The following is a 22,949-nucleotide window of genomic DNA, read 5'->3' on the forward strand; positions in this document are numbered from 1 at the left end:
AGAGAGGGACCAGGGGTGGACCAGGCTTGGATGGTACCTCCCCAGTACAGTTATCCCCCTGCGGGAGGTATGCCGGGGCAGAATCAAATTGAGAGGTAGTCCCCCTGTAGGACTAAGGACAATCATTATCAGAGAACGTGGTATCAAACCCTTGACTGTGTCCAACCCCTCAGACAAATCCAACTGTTCCCTCCTTAGACAAAACTAATATATATTGTTGCCAAGACAGCCATACTGCTTTACCATGTTGTTACCCAGCTAGTCATCCTAACTTGGATAACAACATTGCAAAGTCAAATAATAGAGTATTGCACAAGTAGCTTGAAAGCAGATAATGTGATAAAGAAGATGCCCAGTATATATTGTTGCCAACCCAAATTGCATTACAGCAATGAAAACCCAGATGATACAAAGTATTGTGCCTATAACTTTAAGACTGGTACTGTGACAAAGAAGATGATCAGGAGGAGAAGGATCACTTGTGAGAAATCAAGCGATTGGCTACACGGAATACAACAATCCGACTCGGGAGATTCGTGGCAGTTCAAGCTTGCAGATTGCCTAGGAGCTGTGAGAGTTCTGGGGAAGCAACAGGGTGTTCTCAAGAAGTCGAGAACAAGAGGGCTTGGGATCCTACCCTTTGAAAGTCAGAGGCATCCCTCTGAAAGTCAGAGGAAACAATTGAGCGACCAAGAATAAGAGAGTCTGGGACCCTACCCTTTGAAAGTCAGAGGGAAATCAATGAGCAACCAAGAATAAGAGGGTCTGGGACCCTACCCTTTGAAAGTCAGAATGAAATCAATGAGAAACCATGAACAAGAGGGTCTGAGACCCTACCCTTTGGAAGTCGGATGGAGACCAATGAGAAACTAACCAGATACAGCATAACTGCGAGTCCAGGACCTGCACCCAAAAGCTACAGGCTCAGGGACCCTAACCAAAGAGCGGGTCTGCGGCCATGAAGTACATCAGAGACAGTTGTACACTTGGCTGGATAGTGAACCAAGAAGATACAACTCAGACAAAAAAAGGGCTTGGCGAGTACTAACGGGAGGACAGGAGGGCAAGTGCCAGGGATTGCATGAGGGGGATGGGGGAGAGGGACCCTATGCTAAGTGTGAGGAGAGGTGGACTGCGCAGGGGGCCTGGTGCCCTATAGAACTCATAGGGAACCAGACAGCCAGTCACTATGGCAGAAGGGGTGTTAGCAGGGGAGGGGGAGAGGGAATGAGAAGAGAAAAGGAGGGTCTTGAAGAGCTTCCAGAACTTAAGGACATTGATCTCAAGGCTGAGTCCATTCCAGATGGAGGCTCCTGCAGAGGAGAGGGATCTACCCCCCACTCTTTGCATAGAGAAGCGTCTGATCTGCAGATAGTTGGAGAAAGAAGACTGAAGGGCTCTAGCAGGGAGGTATTTAGGGAGAGAGAGTTGGATGCTGCATGGTCCCAGGCCCCAGAAAGCCTTGTGGATGATGCAGATGGTCTTGGACTTGATCCTAGCAGCAACCGGGAGCCAGTTGAGAGAGATTTTGGGGCTGGAGAGAGATGCAGTCCCTGGGCTTGAGGTCAAGGATAAATCTTGTAGTCCTATTCTGGATTAGGTGAATGGGACGAAGGGAGGATAGAGGAAGATTGAGGAAGAGGCTGTTGTAGTAGTCCAGCGCAGAGAGGACCAGAGCTCTGGAGACATTGAGTTTCTGGGGGAAGGTGAGGAAAGGGAGAATGCCTCTGAGGGGGTGCAGTTGATAGTTGGTCTTCTTGGCAAGGTCCACGATGTGAGGAGAGAAGGAGAGAGAGGAGTCAAAGATGACACCAAGGTTTTTGCCTCACAAGAGGGTGAGGGGAGGGGACCCATAGAGGGCGACCAGACTTACGGAGATCCTTCTACACTTGGCAGCGGACGTTCCAAGCTAATAGGACACAAGAACTAACAACCCCTCTTCAATTATCAAGTGACTTCAAAGTTAGAAGAAGTCTAGGGGAAAGGAGCACAGGTAATATAGCTCAGTGGCAACGCGCTCGTCTTGGGAGCAAAACAAGGCAGAGCAACACAGGTTTGAATCCCGGGGTCTGTGCTTAGAAACCTTTTCGGTATTTACGCGTTATGAAAAAAACGATTACAATTACAACCCTAGCATGGGAAACTTGTGTTTATAAACATTGTTTATTTCATCACCTTTTATTAACTGAGAGACTGGGAACCTTTCTGTTTGAAAAAACAAGAACGTTTTTTGCTTCAAGAAGAGACCATCCTTGCACAGTTATCTTAGATCATTAGTGTTAGGGACAGAAGTAGGTTTTGGGACGTGACAGTGACAGACTTTTCAGTTTTGGACTTCCTGAATGTTTAATTAGTTTCCTTTGAGGTAGGGAAACCCCTCTTAGCTTTTGGGAAATAGAGGCATTTTTCCAACCTTTTCTTGTTTAATAAAAGTTTAAATATCAGAAACATGCAACGTTGTGTCCTAACCTTACTTCTGCACCCTGGCAGAAGCCAGGGAAGGTGTACAGCTCTCAGGTAGTTTCCCCAGCAGATTATGAGGAGGAATTAATTACAAGATGTCCGACCCTCCAGAGGAAAGGCTGACTCTAAACTGGAAAATAACTCTAAACTGGAAAATACACTTCGGTGAGCCAGTTAAGGGCAACCTACTGAAGCTCCTCACAAGTTCTAGAACACAGATGCTTACCATTACATGGAGCCCAGCCCTATGTTTGGATTAGGAGCAGGAGAGTGGAAACAGGAGTTTGTTTGGAGAAAGTTGGAGGTAAAAGAAAGGGACTGAGCAAGACCTGCAAGAGTGGGGCACAGGTCTAGAAGGGCGGTCAATACTAGAACCTTGCAGCTGGAGACCAGAAGAAGGAGTCAAGAGAGCTGGAGTAAGAGTCACAGAGTGGGAGAGTAATGGCCAAAAAGGGTGAAATTATTTAGAGAGAAAGGGAAGTCCATAGGCGTGGAGATAGTGGGATAGACCTACAGACTATTGAGATGGAAAGTAGAGAGAAAGATGGTGGTGCCCAGATGGGCGAAGAAGGTGTGAGAAACTTGCAAATCTGTGAACGCGAACATAAGATGGAGGTGGCACTCAGAGGAGCAAAGAAAGGGCCCAGAGGGGTGAAGAAGGAAAAAGCGGCATTGATGCTATTAAGGCTGAGAACAGAGTGAGAGAAAGAAGAATGACTGAGTGACCGTAATACCAAAAGAGCCCAAGAGGTGAAGAAGGTTGGAGAGTTGGAAATTGAAGACTGGAGGAGGAATGTTGCTCAAAATGGGGAAGAAGGTGCCATAGGGAGTGGCAAGTTGAGGAAGAGTATACAGAGCAGAGATGGTTACGAAAGGAGTAGGAACTGGAAGAGACCAAAGATGCATACAAAAATGTAATGCGGAAATGGACACCTTGAACAGAGAAGCAAAAGCAGGTGAAGCCGAACTCGTAAAAGGACAAAGGGGGCAGATAGGTAAGCAGCACTCTGTAAAATAGCAGGGTAGAGGAGCCTATGGGGTGTCATCTTGGATGGCTAGCCCCTCATTCAGCTAAGTTCTCCTGAACCTTTAGCTATGAACATTCAACCAAACCTGATATCTCAGTGGCGCTTTATTTCTACTTGTTCATTATTTTGCTGCCACATGGTTAAAGTTCCCTATTAAAACATTGCAAACTCACATTTTCTGTGTTTGTCTAGTCATTAGATTCCCATCACAGTTATGACAGGTACTAGTCTCTCCCCACCTCTGTACATTTGTGATTGTTGGATTGGGACCGCTGTTTTCTGCCATCAATGTTCATCCTTTTCCATTTTGGTTGCCATAAAGATGAACTATAAGCTACAGGCTTGCTAGTGCATAGAGCTACTCACCATACTCAACGAAACCCAATAGGGCAGGAGAGCTCAGTAGATGTGGCCTATGACGATCCCCTGTCTTAGTCCTAGGGTCCGGTTCGGCGTCCCTGCGTACCCCCTCTAAGCCCAACATTTCATGGCAGGACAGGAGCAGTGCCTATCCCTCAGGACCACTGCCTCCAATACCCCAAGGTGCATGCAGCTACCACTATAGAACCCTAGACTGAGCATCAAAGAAAGAGGACCCAGGAAGGTTAGAAAAGAACGCCATTAACATCGGTAGACTGTTATAGGTAATATTTGTCACGTGGTTTTTCACTTCGACTGCACCATTTACCTAAGTTCATGGCAATGGCAATGTTTTTCAGTTTGTGTTTATATTACTGGGAGGCCCTTCTTTGAGATTAAAGTATTTATTATTATTATTTTTATTATTATGGTATTTATTGAGCGCAGACTTAGCTTCGAGAAGCAACGGGGCGCTTTACAGAGGTATACATCAATACAGATACACAACAGAGCACTTTATAGAGGTATACATCAATACAGATGCATACAGAGCGCTTTTCAGAGGTAACAGAACAGATATACAGTGGGGGTAGGACACAGAGGGGCACAGAGGAGGTGTACAGCTTTACAGGGTGGTGGGGAGGAGAGGGGCGGATGGCATCTAGCAAGTCAGGTGGCACAGGGTGCAACATGATGGTCTAGGTGTTGAGGAGGAGAGACTCCTTGAAAGGTGGGCCTTGAGTTCTTTTCTGAATTGTAGGCGCATGGGGGTGTGCCTGATGCTGACGGGGAGGAGGTTCCATAGTCTTGGGGTGTAGGCAGAGAAGGGTTGTTTTCTGGTTCTTTCCATTTTGCAGTGGCGGATTTCAAGTCTGCATGTGTCCTGGTTTCTGGTGGTGCGCTGTCCGCCAAAGATGCTGAGTTTCTCTGCGAGGTAGCTGGGTGACTTTAGGGCGACTGCCTTATAGATGATGCAACAAGACTTGAAAGTGATTTGTGAGTGTAGTGGGAGCCAGTGAAGGTCGATGAGGGCCGGGGTGATGTGGTCGTATCTGCGTAGACCCTTGATGAGGCACATAGATAAGAAAACTCAGACAGCTTGGTATCAGCTCTCCCTCCTGCGGAAAGTCAAGCCCTTCACGAGTAGTTAGATCAGTAAAGAGAAGGTGAGTTTTGTAAGGTGGTAAGAACAAGAGGAAATTATTATCAGGAGATAGAGGGTCGTTGGGGAGTGGTGGATGCAGACCATCAGTGCAAGTTGGGAAGAGGTTGGAAGGTGAAGCGTGTTTCAAGAAGGAAAGGAGTTGTCATCAAGACAAGAGAGCAGTGTGGAAGCTGGAGGTGTATTGCTGTCATAAAGGAGGAGAGAAGGTGGGAAGCTTGAAGCAAAAGAACCCCCAGAAAGACAGCTGGTTAAAAGGATAGGGGAGATGAAATGCCTTAACATCAGTGGCACAGAAAAGAGAACTAGAAAGGGAGTTATAACACTATACCCGAGAAGGCAGGAGGAGACCACGTACCCCATGTAGAAACAGATAATAGAGAAAGTCTGGCAGATCAGGTCAGTCCAGGGCAGAATCCACAACCGGGGGAGGAGATGCAAGATGGTGCACTCACACTGTGGGACAGGTGGCATATTCCTAGGCGAGGTTAGAGAGAGAGTGTCCCAGGGATCAAGACCCCACAACAGCAGATCAGGAACCCCCTCAATGACAGTGATCCCTGAGCCAAAGACGCATCACTACCACATAGATCTTCTAGGCAAGTTATTCCAGCTTTCCCTAAACCCAAGACATGTTGGCCACGGAGGCCTGAGCAGCATACTCATTCAACAAGGGTCTGGTGTCCGCAAAACGTGCAACCTGAAGATAAAGAGCAGGGCCTTCCATTGGACTTAGTAAGAAACTCTGTACTTTAATATGAATTTCCATGAGAGACTGTCACAAATGGCCTGGAGGACTTAGAGAGTTGGGAGTGCCTGCTGAAGCAAGCTAAATTTGAGTTTCCTTATTGCTGCTCCTTTAACTTTCCAGTTATCCCCTACAGTTGCTTTACCTAACCTCACATTAATGCTTGTACAAAACTCAACAAAACACTTGGTTGACATCAACCTAACCTTGCCCCGTTTTCACCCCTTGCTAAGTATTGAAGTGCAGTGGTAAAACAAAGAAGTTCATTTTCAATCTCACATAACTTTGCATTCTGATTCTTGGCGACTTTCCTCATTCATGACATGGGAAATGAAGCTCCAATCATTCTCTCTTTGCTTAATATGTTACTATAAGAATGTGCATGTTGTAATGTTGTTTTATAGTGTGATTTGTGCAAGTATTGTCTATGACACAGAGTATTTGTGTGGGTCTTGCAAGAGAAAGCTTCGAAGATATATGATCGGTTCCATGTGATTACAATGAAAACAGGAATAATGAAAACTTTTCTCGCGACCCTAAATTAATGAAAAATACCAACTGTGTTTTTTTTATTTTTTATTAATGGACAGATTTGAAAAAGGCACGAGATGCCTAAACACGTGTAATCTTATGGGCTTTTCCACAAGAGTGGAATTACATAATTTAAAAAAATCAGTTTTCTCTTGAAACTATTTGTGGCGCAGTCATTTTTGAGATATAACCAAACTTAATCAAATACAGTGTTGCTCCATATTTACTAATACTAGCACCGGCCATTCATACATTTCTCAACACAAAGGTATTTGTCTCTTGACTTACTCAGTGCAGCACCACTTAAAAATGGAGTCTCTTTTCTGACTGTAAAGTGATGTAAATTACCTTTAATACTTCTATATTGTCACGGCTAAGGGATCAAGAGAATGGCAGCAGTGCGCTGTATTAGAAAGTCCAATAACAACTCAAACCAAATTCTCAAGGTTGAAGTTTCTTTACTAAACAAAATAAATGCTAAAGTTGACGACAGAACTGAAGCAATGTTGTGAGAAAGAAGTAACTCGAGTTTTCCAGAGGACCTAGTGAGTCAGTCCTTCTCTTTCCCTTTGTCTCTACCAAGGGGTGATCAAAAATACACTCAGTGTTTTGGTGTTCAAGGGCCACAGCCCTTCCCTTTCTTGGCTCTTGAGGTCAGAAGCCTGGCTTTCAGGAAAGTTTTCTTCATGCTCTTCTTCTCTTGAACTGTTGCCGCCACCATTAGCCTTGGCTGCCCGGGACATCTGTAGGTGGGCCAAGTGCCAGGCTCATATTTATCTTAACTAAGATTCTGGTAGTACTTGGAGTTATCAGCCTAAACCCTGTTGTTGCTTGTCACAGACCCTGCCACAGTTTCTCCCAGCACTAAATAACTTGCTGATGCTTCATTTGGGCACATTTTACTCCTTTGTTATCCTGCCTGCCTTTGGTCTTCTCATTTCTCTCATTGGTCTTCTCTTGTGTCAGGTCTTCTTTTTTCTCCCCTCTCCTCCTCTCCTTTTGGCTTCTCTCCTTTGACCCTATCCACAGGTCTCCTTAGAATCATTGGTTCTCCAGTTTGCATCCTTTTTTTTTTATTTTTTTTTTTAAATATTTATTTTAAACAGGCAGGATAAAACGATACAAAACTTGATCATTCACGACATATGGCATAAAAGTGATACAGTTGGTTGCTCTTCCCTCCCCTCCCCCGGGTCTTAATGTTCTTCTTCCTGTCCCCGCTGGGAGTTATCGTCCCGTAAAGTTCTCCTGGCTAATTGGGGCTTGTATGTCAGGGCTGGATAATTCTGATCAAAGTATAGGATTGGGCCCCAGATGTTCTCGAAGCGATGTAGGTGGCCTGCCCCGGCAGCCGTCACCTTCTCCGCGATTAAGACGTCCCAGATTTTTGCCCACCAAAAAGGCATTAGTGGTCCTTCTGCGGTTTTCCAAGTGCGAGCTATTACATTTCTGCCCGCCAGTAGGCATTGGGATAGTAGTTTGGCCATAGGGCCAGATCTAGGGTAGATCCCGGGGACTGGGGCTCCCAGGAGGATGGGTTCGGGCTCCAGGGGAAGTCGTACCTGAGTGATGTCTGTGATTGTTGCTAGGCATTGTTTCCAAAAGGTCTGGGCCCTCGGGCAGGACCACCACATATGAAAGAAAGTCCCTACGTGGCCGCATTGCCTCCAACAGTTCGGGTTGAGTGTGGGGTTCATATGGTGTAGTCTTAGGGGAGGATAATACCATCGAAGAAGGATTTTGTAGGCGCCTTCTCTGTTCGTAATACAAGATGAGGAAGTGTGGGCCCGCGACCAAATATCAACCCATAGCTGGTCTTCAATTGGGCGGCCTAGGTCCGCCTCCCATTGGGCCATGTACCGGGTTTTAGAGATTAGGAAGTCATTTTGGAGGCGTTTGTATAGGGTGGAGATGCTCCCCCTGGTTGGGAGATCATTTAGGGTCAGTTCAATAGCCGTGGGGGGGTGGGTGGCGGCTTGGCGGGTCTGTGGATGGGAGCACCAGTGGCGCAGCTGAATGTACGTGAATCTGTCCTGTTCCTGAAGTTGGAAGAGTTCTTTACAACGCCCAAAGGTGCAGGGCTGTCCCCCTTCGAATAGTTGCCCCAGGGTCTCCAGGCCTCCCGCTATCCAGGATCTGAAGTTCCGGGTGGACCAGCCAGGGGAAAAAGCTGGGTTCAGGAACACCGGGGAGGAAGGGCTGAGTCCCACTGGGGTTTTCTTTTGTTTCAGCGCTTTATCCCAGGTAGCAATAGTGTGTTTGGTGGCCATCAGGAGGTTCTGCCACTGTCGGCGCTCGGAGGGATTGATATGCGGGAGAAAACGTAGCAGGAGCGGCAGTTGTGCCTGTTCGAGGTCCACCCATCTCGGGCGGTTGGTAAGTATCTGCCATGTTCGGATGCAGGCGAGTTGGGCCGCCATCTGATATTTTTGTAGATCTGGAACTCTGAGGCCACCCAGTCTAGCATTGCCCAGCATCGTGGTCGTAGGGATTCTGGGCTTCCTCCCTTTCCAAATAAATCGTGACATTTTCTTTTGTAGATTCTGAAGGGCAGGTGCCGGGATAGGTACTGGAAGCGAAGAGCAAGCATATAGGAACCTTGGTAGCAAGTTCATTTTACAGGCCGTGATGCGGCCCATCAGTGAGATCTCTTGTGCCGCCCACCGTTTTAAGTCCGCCTTGAGGTCCGAGAACAGTGGGAGAAAGTTTGCCCGATAGACTTCCCCCGGGTCAGCTGGGATCTGGACACCCAAATAACTGATGCTCTTAGTTGTCCATTGTATCGCACATAGTGGGGCCAGAGCCTCCCGGACCTCTCGGGGCAGGGCCACCCCCATGGCAGCTGACTTCCGGAAGTTGATGGCAAAGCCGGTGACCTTTCCATAGCTCTCTATCTCAGCTAGGGCCTGAGGGAGGGAGGTACGAGGTTCTGTGATGGTTAGTAGGACGTCGTCTGCATAGAGGGCCAGTTTATGGTGTATTGTGTTCGATTGGAAGCCCTTGATCGCCGGGTTTCGCCTGATCCGTTGGGCGAATGGTTCCATGATTAGTGCAAAGAGCAGTGGCGATAGCGGACAGCCCTGTCTGGTTCCACAGGTCAAGTCAATAGGGGGGAGAGAGGATGCCATTGACTCTGAGAAAGGTCTTGGGCGCAGTATAGTTAGCCAAAGTCATGGCGCAGAACTCTGGACCAAAGCCAAAGGCCTCGAGAGTAAGCCTCATGAAGTTCCAGTCCACCTTGTCAAAGGCCTTAACTGCATCCAGGGCCAGAAGCACCAGCTCTCGGGAGTCTCGGGAGTCAAGTTCCACCAGGTTCAAAGCTCTACGAATGTTATCAGCGGTAGAGCGGTGTGTGATGAAGCCACTCTGGTCGGCGTCGATTATCTCTGGCAAGATCCGGGACAGGCGGGTTGCTAAAATTTTGGAGTATATGTTGGCATCTATATTGAGCAGAGCAATCGGTCTGTAGGACGCAGGATTCTTCGGGTCACCGCCAGGTTTGGGCAGCAAAACTGTGATTGATTCTTGCATTGACGGGGCTATAGTGCCTGTGGTTCTGAATGAGTTAAACAGCTGTACCAGGGGTGGCAGGAGTTGGGGTTTGAAAACTTTATAAAACTTTGTCGTATAGCCGTCCGGGCCTGGGGCTCGAGATTTAAGGGATTTTATCGCCTCATCGACTTCCTCGTCGGTGATTGGGGCTTCCAACGAGTCCCGAGCTGCGTTCTCCAGTCGGGGGAGCGCCGCCCTTTGCAGGTATTCCCTCTGTTCTTTGACATTCCGGGGCGGGGCGGTCATTACCTGGGTCAGGTGGGTCGATGCGATTTGAAGCTTGTCGTGATCTGAGTATTGAGTCTTGCCCTGCTGATCCCGTAGGCCCACGATTGTGTTATTTCTTCTTATCTTGGCAAGTTTAGCCACCAGTAGTTTGTTTGCTTTATTATTTTTGGCATAATAGAACTGTTTGGCTTTCGTCATTTGATGGGCGGTATATTCAGCGTAGTGGGCTTCAATTTTCTTTTTTGCTATTCGGAGAGCTCGCTGCGTTTTAGGGGTCCAGCCCTTCTCCTTATGGATCCTTTCTGCCCTCTCAAGTTCCTCTTCAAGGCCCTGACGAATTTGTTGTTTATGTCTATGATAGGCTGCCCCTTTGGCAATCAGTTCTCCCCGCACCACTGCCTTCATTGCATCCCAGGTGTTGGCTAGAGAGGTATCTCCGCTAGGGTTTTCCTTAAAGAAATTGTTGATCGTGGTTGCGATTGCGTCTCTGAGTGGCATCTCATTAAGGATGGGATCATATAGAGTCCATCTGCGCCGCTGGGGATCAGGAGGTCCCTGGACTCGGATTTCCAAGGTTACCGGACCGTGATCGGATAGGATTCTGGAGCTTATAGTCACCTCCTCAGTGAAAGCGAAGATTTGCGGAGATATCAGAAGAAGATCTATCCTGGAAAATGTCCGGTGAACATAGGAATAGAAGGAGAAGTCTTTTTCAGATGGGTGGAGCACCCTCCATGAGTCCACCACCCCTAGAGTCCTAAATAATCGCAAGAGGGCTAAGGCCGTGGTGAAGTCCCCGGCAGAGGGTGGATGCGATTTGTCTTTTAAGGGGTACGGGACCCCATTAAAGTCCCCACCGATCACTATCTGGCCCTCCAGAAAGGGAGAGAGCGTTGTGGTTAGCGAATCATAAAAGGGTGCTTGGCCAGAGTTCGGCGCGTATACGGAGACCAGGGAGAACAGCTGTCCCGCTAGCAGGCATTTCACTGCTATGTAGCGTCCCTCCGGGCAGCTTATGGAGTCCAGTATCTGGGGATTCAGCCCCCTCCGGAACAGGATTGCTGTGCCACCTCGCTTGGAGTTTCCAGATGCGAAGAGTTGCTTTGGAAAGTCGCGAGAGTGTAGGCGGCCGAAGTCTGCCGGGAGCAGGTGAGTTTCCTGTAGCATGGCCACAGCGGTAGTATCATTCTGGAGTTTTTGTAGAATTGATTTGCGTTTAGCCGGCAAGTTCAGTCCCTTGACATTCAGAGAGACAAACTTCCAGGTTTGCTGTGCCGGAGCGGGACATGGGGTCGCTGATGAGGCTGGTGGGAGGGGGGGAGCTACTGAGGAATCAGCCATTATGTCGTGGGAAATGTGACCATCTGTTATCCTGCTTCTGGGGTTTTTGCTCGGACCGCCAATGGGAAGTCCAAGATTTAACTGGGGGTGGGGGACCCATTATGGGGTCGGGCCCTCCCCTGGCCAACGGGGCCGTAGAACAAAGAATAGCCAACATGGCTGAAGGTGTGAATAGTCTGAGTGAAATGCTCCAAGGACTCATAGGTGGAATGTACCTTGAAGCTGCGCATGGGCCGTGGGGGGGGGGCCCTCTGCATCGGGGATGGAATTCATCCATGTTTTCAAAAGTGGCGGTCGGCTCTGCAGCGCCAGGTTCGCTAAGCCGGGTCATAGGGGTCAGAAGAGTCCCTCATGGGGTCGCTCTGGGTTATTTCCTCCTCCTAAATCTCGGAACCTTCGACCATGTGTTTTGTTTGGATCTAGGGGAGGCTATGAGGTCCGAGTCAGTCGCCGCTTCAGTGGCCTGTGGGGACGAGGAGTTAGCGGAGACCGGATGCAATATACTTCCAGCGTCATCTAGGTGATTGATCCTACGTATGGTACCCTTATAGGAGAATTGCAAGGCTGTGGGAAAGAGCCATTTGTAGCAAATTTTTTGGGCTTGAAGGAAGGAGGTTAGTGGGCGAAGGGCTCGCCTTTTCTGAAGGGTCAGCGGAGATAGGTCTTGATAAATCTGAAGGGGAATCCCCTGGAAGGTGATTTCGTTCTCGGAGCGACTTATTGCCAATATGGCTTCCTTTGTCGTAAAGAAATGCACCCTGGTGATCACATCAGGTGGGCCGTCTGACTCCACCCCACGGCGGGGGTTTAGCCTGTGAGTGCGATCCAGTAGCAGTAGTGAGTCCTCCATATCTGGGAGGAGAGATTGAAAGAAGAGGCCCACGTATTCGGCTAGCCCTTGGTCTGGGACTGACATGGGAACCCCCCGAATGCGGAGGTTGTTGCGCCGGGCTCTGTTCTCCATGTTTTCCTGCTTATATTCCAGGATTTCATATTTGTCCTGCAAAAGCCTAACGGAGCGCTGGATCTCAGTCAGGGAGGAAGCGTGGTCCTGGGCGCGATCCTCAATCTCTCCCACTCTCTGTTCCATCTCCGAAACCCTTTCATCAGTATTCTCCAACTTGGCGGTAAGCTCAGACATACATGATCGAAATTCGGTTTTAATGTCGGCCATGAAGTCCCGGATATCCTCCTTAGTTGCTAGCGGTCCCTTGTTGTCCAGGGATTCTCGTGAGATGGGGGGGAGAGTGTCCAGTTTCTTTGCTTTGTCGGATGACATTAGCATTGTTGCTATGTCTGAGGACTTGGTGGATTTCGGTTGCCTAGACATAGTGTGGCCCGGCAGGAGTGGGTCAAGGGCTGCAGGCGGCTCAGGCGCAATAGTGGCGATGATTTGAGGGTAGCTTGAGGCCTCTCAGGGGGCTGGGAAGAGTGTTCCGATGTCTTGGTTGAACGTGGGTGATTTCAGTGCGAAGAGGAGGAAAATTGCAGTGTTGTCCCGGTCTCCCTGGTACCAAGTTGGGCAAGGGGATGGCGAATGTGGGCCGGGGCGCCCCAGGAAGCAAACAGGGGGACAAGAGGGAGCAACTTAGATACTGGAGCACACCAGTCCAGGGTAGTCTCCTGGAGTGGAGGGCGCGGATCCAGATCGCCACGGGTGCCAGCAAGATTCTCGGTGGTAGTGGTGGCAGTAGAGGGTCTATTTCAGGGCGTATTGCTCAGTTAAGAGGGCAGCAGAACGTGGCGCCGCTGACCGGGACCACAAGCCAGGAGGTCCACTCCCGCAGGGGTGCAGAGTCTGGAGGCAATAAGGTGTTGCAGTCACCTCACAATTGAAGGGAGGGTTGTTCTGTGTTGCACCCTCGAGGACTCTCCGGCCCCAGCCCCCTCTTCTGGAGTGGAGGCGGAGGGGCGCAGCGGAGGGCGAGAGCAGGGAGACCGCAGCTGCGTGTCGTGGCGCGCCCCAGGCGCGGTCGGGACGGCTGCAGGGTTTTATCCTCCTGGGGATGTCCGGGAGAGGGGCCAAAGCAGAGGAGGCCCGGGGCCCGAGGCACCTACCTCACCCTCCGCCGCCCGCGCGCCTCGTCCCCCAGGGCATTCCCCAGAGCGCCGCCGGGAGTATCAGCTGGGTCACCGGAGTGCGACCTGGGTCCCTCTGGTCATGTGGGGCGGGAGGCTTCTGGGTCCAGATCGACTCAGGGGTCCATAGGAGGAGCTCCGATGGCGAGGCCGCGTCTCGGCTGTCGTCGCTGGGTCCCGTCCGCCATCTTGGATTACGCGGCGGAGGGGCCGCGGGATAAAGATAGCCCGATTATCTTCGTTTCGGCGATTCTGGGTCCCAGCAGCACACCGGCGGGGCTCCGGACCTTCTCACATCCCCTCACCGAGTTGGGTTCAAAAACGCTGCCTGGGAGCCTTAGAAAGCTTGAGATGCAGCGGGCGTCCCACGGAGGCCATCAAGGAGGCGACTGCATAGTCAGCGCTCCAGGCCACGCCCCCAGTTTGCATCCTTTTTAAGTTTCTTGCCACCACCTCTTGGCTCTTATCTCCACACTCCTCATTCTTCTGGGTTTTTGTCCATGTCTCTTTCTCCTCCTCATAACTACTTTTCTTCTTCTCAGCTGCCTTCTCTTTCACCCGTAGTATGATCAAGGTTGAGATCTGTCCTTCCCTTGAGGCTGAGATCTGGTGTTCTTATCCGATTGGACAGGCGACGTGAGAATAAGTAGGGCAGTCCCTTCCAGATACCACCGCGCCCACCCTGATGTAACAGGGGGGTGGGGGGGCACAATGGGTGCCGGGGTGATCTTCCCCAAATCAGGATGGAAAATCCGGTTGACACAATAACCCTCGAAGGCATAGGTGGCAGGCCGTAACCAAAGATTGCAGGACAAAGTAGGGGAAAGCAGCAAAAAATAGAGGATGAACAGAGGAAACTGGGATGAGGAACAGAGGCAGGAGGAAAGAGGGAAGCATCAGACAGGAAGGCAGATACGTAACAGGGAAGAACAGAGAGTGGTAGAACACGTGAGTAAGACCCCTGGAACACACAGCAATGGAGCGTCTTACCTCTGAGGATGGTTTGTGATGCACTGTGTGACTGGGAGCTGGCTATAATGAGGCGGCGTCTTCCAGAAGTGTTGGGTGCTGTAGCAAGAGAAGACTAGAACACTTGTTAACGTTCATACAAAGTGTAGCGTCCCTCTAGTGAAGCGCGTCCAGCGTTGTCACAGAGGCCACTGCGATGCGGTTGGTTCGACATTCTACTTATTTGGTCTCTCTTCCACCTGTTGATAACTCCTCACACCCTCCTCCTCTTAGTTGTTTGATAGATCCTCTCTCCTTCCTTTGCCTTATCCTTTCTCTCTTCCTTTTCATTCTCCCACACCTCCTTGGATGTTCCCTCCTAGTCCTCCTCCCTCAAATAGGTCCTGTTGCCCTTCACCTACTCTCCACTCCCATTATTCGGCAGCATCTCCTCTCTGCCCCTCTGGATTTCTGCCACCTTCTTCTTTCTCTATGCCACCTTCTCGTTATAGTTTTCTGGCCACACACTCTCCTTTCCTCTACACATCTAACTCCTAGCACCCACACCTTGGCAAAAAAAAATGTTCCTTTTATAGACCTGTTGGACTTTCCACTGACACTTTGATTATGTGATTTTGTTCAGCTGGAGTTTTGTTTCATGCCAACCTTGTGGTTTGCTGACTAGCCATTGGATTAAGAATCCCCTAATTGCTTCTTACTCGTTTGCATAAACAATGCAGGTACGCAGATGTTAATTGGAGGGCTCGCCATTTTGGATTCTTTCAATGTGTGACCACGGATCGGGATGCTTGGCCAAAACTTGCAGTCCTCATTCCAAACATTTGGTTAGCGTGCACTTCCTTTTATAAAGCTACTGCGTCTGAAACCCAGCTAGGTAGGCTTACAAACAGCTGCGAAGGGAATGAAGACTGTCTCAGTTTGGACCAGGATTTTGAATTCATATTGTCCTGCTTGTGGGGACCTGTTTGAAGGTCCCATTGTGCAGCGACAGGCCGGGAATCACTGCATTGACTCAAAGCGAGTCATATTCAATGGGCCAGTACATTACACTGAGGCTTAAACACAAGGCATTATGCTTTTACACCTCCATTTAACACTCCACCCATTTCCATTGCGTAAGAGAAGAGCAAAGCAGAGTTTGCATCTCTGCTTTGCTTTCCTCCTCCGTCCAGGAAGAGCACTGTTTTACGCCTGTATGAGAGTTTCCTGTCGGTCAAACTAAAAGATTCCTGTGGAATTCGCCTTGCATTTATGTAAGTAGCAGATGGATTCCTCTCAGGTATACCAACAGTTGTCTCAACTGTCTGATGCAGAGCCTCTTCAAAGTGAACTGCTTGCATTGATCTTTACTGTCTTTGTTGTGCAGCTGGACATCCTTCAAAGAGATAAGGCCTATTCCTGTCTATAGCCACAGGCAAGGCACTGTGGAAACCAGAAGGAAAAGACCTTCTTGCGGAAAAGATGATTCCGGCACAAAAAACCCCAAATATGATAGAGACATAGTGCTGGGTGAAACAGAAGTAAATCCCACGAAGGACTCCGGTAAATGAGTTTCAGCCAGTAATCACTGAGGTGGCGGTACGTGTGGTTGTTTTAGGATAGAGACGGTAGCTTCTTTCAGAATACAGCAAATCCGGGGGTAAACAGCAATAGAGAACTTCGAGAGGTAACAAGGGATGAAAGAGACCAAGGTGAAAGAGGCGAGTAGGCAGAGAGGGCGAAGAGAATTACAAGAGGAAATAATCCAGGCGGCAAGGAACAGGAGATAAAGAATTTGCGTCTTACCAGAGTGGGAGGCAAGGGTTGCAGCGCACTGGCACCACACATCTTAGAATGTTAAGTAAGACGCACGGGTGCCTTATTGGAGGAGGACCAGACCGGTAAACAATGTCTACCATGAGAACGTAATGGAACACAGACGTGGATCCTTTTCCACTTATGCCACAATGACCATCGGCGTGCTGTGACAGTTCCATAGGAATCCACTATAAAAGGCCACAAAAGGGTCAAAGATTGGACCTTCTGCGGCAAAGCCCTCACAGGACAAGGCTGCAGTGTTGAGCAACACAGGTGTGCAGGAGACGCTGCCCGACGATACATAGCATGCAATGTAACATACATGCTTCCGAGCCTTTAAGAACCAAGGATGCGACCCTCTGTGGCAAAGCTGTCGCAGGACAAGCCTATGCTGTTTTAGTGATGCAGGTGTGCAGGAGATGCTGCCCGACGATATGTAGCACGCAACGCAATGTCCACGCTTCTGAGCCTTTAAGAAACAAGGAACGGACCCTCTGTGGCAAAGCCCTTGCAGGACAAGGCTGCGTTGTTGTGCGACGCAGCTGCGCAGGAGACGTAGGGATCGGAACGGGACACGGAATCGAAGAGTGCAAGCATGCAGCACAGCCGTCATCCAGCAGCACCCGCAAAGTAGGAAAGGTGCGGGCAGGGAGGCGCAGGCATTACTGCGTCCTACTAAACTGCCCTACCTCGTGCATATTTTCCTTTCCAATGCATTTTCTTACCTTGCACTGTGTGCCACACATCCACTAGGCTGCCCTTTCTCCAGGATAGCTGTATTCTGTTTCTTCACTACTACTACTGTTTTTTTGCACTCCTCTCGCATCTCCTGCTTTTTCCTTCTAGGTGAAAGCTTGTGGACCCCTGCAACTACTTTCCCTACGGTCGGTATTGTGCCACGGCTCTGTGCTCATGATTGGCTTTTTCCAATAGGCCTTTCTCCTCTTCTCTAGGTTCTCCAACTTTGGCTTCCAGCTCCCACCACCTAGGGGACTCTGAGCTGGCTTTCTTGTAAATTTAGGGACACCAGGCTTACATGCACTCCGGTCAAGCCTGGTTATAACAAGCACGGGTGCAGAGATTCACTCTTACAGGAGACCACGCCAGCATAAGGAATAATTAATACAGAGGGCAAAAGGATTCAATTTACTATCTTTAATTACACAATATAAATTGATTATTTATTAATATACAACAAAGCGCTGTCCTAAATACAGTTAAAACTCCAATTAATGATTAAAGATAAAACTAACAATAAATACCTCATTACACATTTCTAGAATCCAAAAACAGACAACTAATTCAACATAAATGCACACACAAAATACAAAACAAGTACATTAATCCAACTACAAATTGTAGTTCATACACCACAGCTAAACTACTAATTAGGTAAAATAAAGTGCAAAAGTGACAATCTAAAATTTCTGTAGCCTTTCAACTAGGGTTAGTCGCTACCCAACATGTTAATTCCTATCGAGATATTGATGAAATTACAGGAACTTCTTCAGGGGAACTTTCCTTTGAATTCTGTGTTGTCGTTCTACACTCAACTTCAAAAAGGGGATGTGGAGGGCTCCTCAATAGGCATGTGGTATCCTGTATCGTGGAAAACACATCAGAGCAACTCTTCATTAGTTGTTCTTTGTTATTTACTTAACAGATTATCTGAAGAACATGGGTCATCAGTAAATCACTAAATTCCAGAAATCGTTCACTCATTTAGCTAATGTATATTCTTTACATAGGGCATTTCAAGGAGTTTAATTACTCCCATATCTCTCTTCCTATAAAAACACAAGTACAAAGACCCGCCATAAGAGACTACCGGTGGCAGCTACCTCTCACTTTCATTTCATGCTGAACAAAACGTGATTAGTTAAGGAGATCACTTACTCTCCTACTCTCATAGTTGTAATAACTCTGACTGTAAATGAAGAGAAGAAGGTTGTCTTGTCAGCAATAAACAACTGTAGTATGCTGGAAATTATGTACCCTGCATCTGCAATCGAAATAACGTTTTAGCTTCTGGCCAAAATTCTGCCATTTGTATTACCAACACTACCCTTCTTATATTATTAAAATGAAAGATAGATGATTCTAAGGATTGTTGTTACTCAGATTACATAGTACGTTGACACTCGAGTCTCAGGGGCATACGGGAGCGAGTCAAGTTTACTTAAAACATAGTTATGTTTCCATTGCGTCATGTACTGTGTAACTAAAGGCTCATGGTTACTTATTTGTATGGTACACTCTACCTCATTCAGACATCTGAATCATCGCTAGGGGTCGACCTCGTTGGTCTGCTTTGGCTGACGGGAGTCGGCTCCCACTGTTGGTACTTATTGTCTGTGGCTGTTCCGTTGTTCTCTGTACTCTGTTATAAAAGTTGTTACCCTACTGTAACAACTGTTCTTAGCCTGTTCCCTGTACTTGTGTGTTCCTCTGTTCTCTCTTCTCCCTCCCACTCCCATCATACCCCTCCCATGCACCTCAGTTGCTGAGCCTTGCAAAGTGCCTCCTCTCCTCCCTCGCACACCCACTATGGTGCTCTCTATTTCCCCCATCTTCTCTAATTGTTTCTCTAACGCCTATCCTTCTCCTCTCACTAAGTACGGTAGGAAGATGCTTAAGAAGGACACACTGGTCTCCAACCCAGTCTTTCCCATCGATGACACCTATCTCAGTGCTTCCGCTAGAGAGACTCTGACCAGCACCGTCTTTGTCGTTCTTTTCTTTTTTTTTAATGTATATGGTTACAAAAATATAACCTTTCACAAATCTCAGATCAAATATATATTTTAACAGGAACAAACTAAAAAGAAGTTTATACAGTTAACAAACAAAGCATTCGCATCCAGACCAATTCAAACAGAGTTTAAACAATATTTTAAAAGGATTTTACAATACTATCTTACAGTCCTCAAGCATCTTGACAACAGCTATTGTCTTTTGATGCGAATGTCCATCAATCAGGCTTTCCCAGAAATGGTTGTGTGCCCAGTATGTTACATCGGACATAAATCTGCTGAGAAATTGATGCCTAGAATTTCTTGTGCCCACACACTCCATCATCAGATGTTTGATTGATTGTCGTTCCTTTACCCGACCTATGGACCTTGCATATGGTTGCTCTGCTCTCTCCTTACTCCTCCTCACTCATTAATGGTGGCACACGTTGGGAGGTCCTCTTAGCCTCCTTCCATTTCTCCAGAGTCATCATTAATGTCTATCTCAATGGTACCATCCTGGTACAAGGGCCTCAGCCCAACCTTCTACTTTTCGATAGGCACCTCCCTCGCCTCATCACCTTTCTTCCTTCTGTCACCCAGCTTCCTCTGCGCTGGCCTCTCAGCCACCTTTGTCCACCACCCTGGCTCCCTTGCCATCTTCCTCCATGGCTCCCTAGTCACTCCCTCCCTCCGCTACTCTAGCTCCCTTGCCACCCACCTCCATGGCTCCCTTGCCACTCCCACCCCTCTGCTACTCGGGCTCCCTTGCCACCCCCTCCATGTGCTACTCTGGCTCCCTTGCCCTCTACCTCCTTGGATCCCTTGCCACCCTCCCCTCCACTACTCTGGGTCCCTTGCCAGCTTTGGCTCTCCTGGCTCCCTTGCCTCCCTCATCCTCTACCTCTCTGGCTCCCTTGCCAGATGCCTCTCTCCTGGCTACCTCGCCTCCCTTGGCTGCCACCTCTCTAGCCCCTCTGCCATCCACATCTTCCTTGCCTCCTCTACCTTCTTCCCAGGATCCTCTGCCACTTCTGATGGGGACCCCTGTCCCCTGTACCTCTCCCCGGAAGTCTTTCAAAAGTGGCAACCTGCTCCACACTGCTACTTTGAACTGTTGCTCTGCTGCCAAACACCCCTCTGACATCTGCCACCTCCTTGAACTGCTGGGTCTAGATGTTCTCGCTCTTACCGAGACATGGTTTAAGGCCAGCTCTGTCACAAGTTTTGACACACTTCTCCCTGTGGGCTACAAGATCCTCTTCAAACCCAGGCCCAACAGACCCGGAGGCAGAGTGGCCCTGATCTCTCCTGAGTGGATTCCTGTCTCCATCATTCCCACTCAAGCCTACTCCTCCTTTGAATGCCTGGTCTGCAGCCTCTCTGTTTCTCCTGGCTCCTCTCTGACCATGGGCACCTTCTACAGGCCACCTGGCCAGGCCACTCTCTTACTCTCTGAATGGGCTGACCTCACTTCTTCTCTTCTCTACTCTCCTCTCCTCTACCTCCCAGCTTCTCCTCCTTGGGGCTCTCAACATCTGCCTGGACTCTCCTGACTCCTCAGGGCTTTTCCGCAACCTCTGCGACTCTCTCTCTCTTTCCATTCTACCCTCTGGTCCGACCCACTCTGCCAGACACTCCTTGAATGCTCTCATCTCCTCTGACATCCCTCTCTCTAACTCTCTCACTACTCCAATCTTCTGGAATGATCACTTTCTTCTCTCTTTTCACTTGAAGCTTCGTGTTCCCCTGGCAATGGCCCACCCAGAACTGCCACCCTCCTTCACAGGCTTCTGACCCATGATGAGAGTGTCAGTGGCAGCCTTTGCCTCCACCTACTCGTGCGGCTGTCTCCCACCCTGACACAGGCGTTTAGAACTTGCATCTTTCCATCTCTAAGGCTCCTGACATCCTTGTCCCTGTCATGAGTATCCGCCTGAAGGCTGCCAAAAAGTGCAATTCTTGGTACGACTCTGCCATAGCTGCCCTGAAACGCAAGTACAGAGCAGCTGAACGGAAGTGGGGAGCTTCAGGTGCACCCTCTGAAAAACTGGCCTGCCGCCTACTTCAAAGGCAATATAGACTCTGTGTCCTCTGTAAAAAAAGAGACTACATTCAAGCCTGCATCTCCGCGGCATCTAACAACATGGCCAAACATTTTAAAATCTGTGAGGAGCTAGCCAATCTCACTGCAGGATCTTCCTCCACCACACCCACCCAGGCCCTCTGCTTGGCTCTGGCCTCTCATTTCACCACAAAAACTCAGAACATCCTGTCCTCACTCTCACCTGCTCCCCTTCCCCCCTCTACCTCTCGCAGGTCCAACTTGGCTGCCCCCTTTTTTCCCCTCCGCTCCTCCCTCTCCCCTGTCACACCTGACAAGGTTTCCAGACAGGTCTGGACTATGAAAGTCTCATCCAAACAGGTTTCTCCCTGCCCCTCCAGAACCATTAAGGACAACATTGACTCTCTTGCTCCAGCCTTGGACGATCTCTGCAACCACTCCTTTGCCAGTGGAGTTTTCCCCTCTCTTCTTAAGCACTCCCTTGTGCACCCCCTGCTCAAAAAGCCTTCTGCCGACCCCTCCATCCAGTGGTCGAAGTGTACGAAAAGAAGTAGTGGAATTATGTTCCCTACTGGTCTGCACCGCTCCCCACAAACCCCATCACCACGTCCCCTCCCACGCACAATACAATCCCCAAAACACATGTGCCTGCTGTTTAAGGGAACGTCCAGTGCAGTGCACTGAAAGTGCAAGTTTCAACTTCTTCCTACACTTTTATTTCAAAAACGAAACCGCTCTGGAATGGTTTCTCTTTAAAATAAAAGTATAGGAACGGTAAAACTTAATTAAAAGAAGTAGAGGAGCACCGCTCCCGCCCACTTTGACCACTGCCTCCATCCGATCAAACTATTGCTGAATTTCTATTAATCCTTTCCTGGGCAAACTCTTGGAGAAATTGGCTATCTCACAGCTAACCCTCCACACTAATCTGTTGGTTGTCTCCATGACCATCAGTCTGGCTTCAGAATAGCCAGAGGCATGGAAACGTCTCTCCTGAACACCTGTGAAGATCTGATCTCTAACCTTGACTCTAACTCTCCCTCTGTCCTCATCCTCCCCGACCTTTCGTCTGCTTTTGACATGGTGAGCCACAACATCCTGATCACCCATCTCCGAGATACACTGGGCATCACGGATCAGGCTCTGCTGTGGCTATCCTCTTTCCTCTTGGACCGACCATCCCAGGTTGACCATGGGTTCTTCCTCTCCTTCATCACACTCTCAACATGTGGTGTTCCCCAGGGATCTACCCTCTTGCCCTGGTTTTTCAATGTCTATTTGGCCCCCTTGGCCCAACCAATCTCTTCCTAACTTTTATTATTAATGCAGATGACAGGCAGCTCTTTTTCAGGCTCCCTTCGGCCTCCTCCTCTTCCTCGCTCATCCATGACTATCTTTCTGCTATTCAGACATGGTGTGCCTCCAATGATGTCTGCCTTAATGCCAGTAAGAAAGAAAACCTTCTCATCTTGAAGCCTGCTCCCGCTTGGTCAAAGGTCATGGGATATAATTATGTTTCTTTGATAACACACGTAATACAGAGTGGTTTACTAAGCGCAGGATCGGGATTCGAACCTGTGTTGCAATGCATGGTCTTGTTTCCAAGACAAATGCACTGTCCCTGAGCTATCCTTCCACCTCGATGGACTGAGTCTAGCCTCTGAATGTTGACTGCGTCAAGGCCTTTCAACTGTTTCATTTGAAATGGGCCCGCAACCTTGGGATTGTGCAGAGGGGATGCAGGGGTCAGGGGGAGGCTTTAACATAGGAAGGTTAAAAGCTTACCTTAAGGGGTCATTTAGAGTTTCAGCCCCCTCCCCCTTGATGATCTGCACCCCTTTTGGGCATCCCTTTTGTCTCTTTATGTCCCGAATGTCTCCAGAGAATCAAGTCA

Source organism: Ambystoma mexicanum, chromosome 9 (genome assembly GCF_040938575.1).
Source record: "Ambystoma mexicanum isolate Mex_15411 chromosome 9, UKY_AmexF1_1, whole genome shotgun sequence".
Classification (NCBI taxonomy): Eukaryota; Metazoa; Chordata; class Amphibia; order Caudata; family Ambystomatidae; genus Ambystoma; species Ambystoma mexicanum.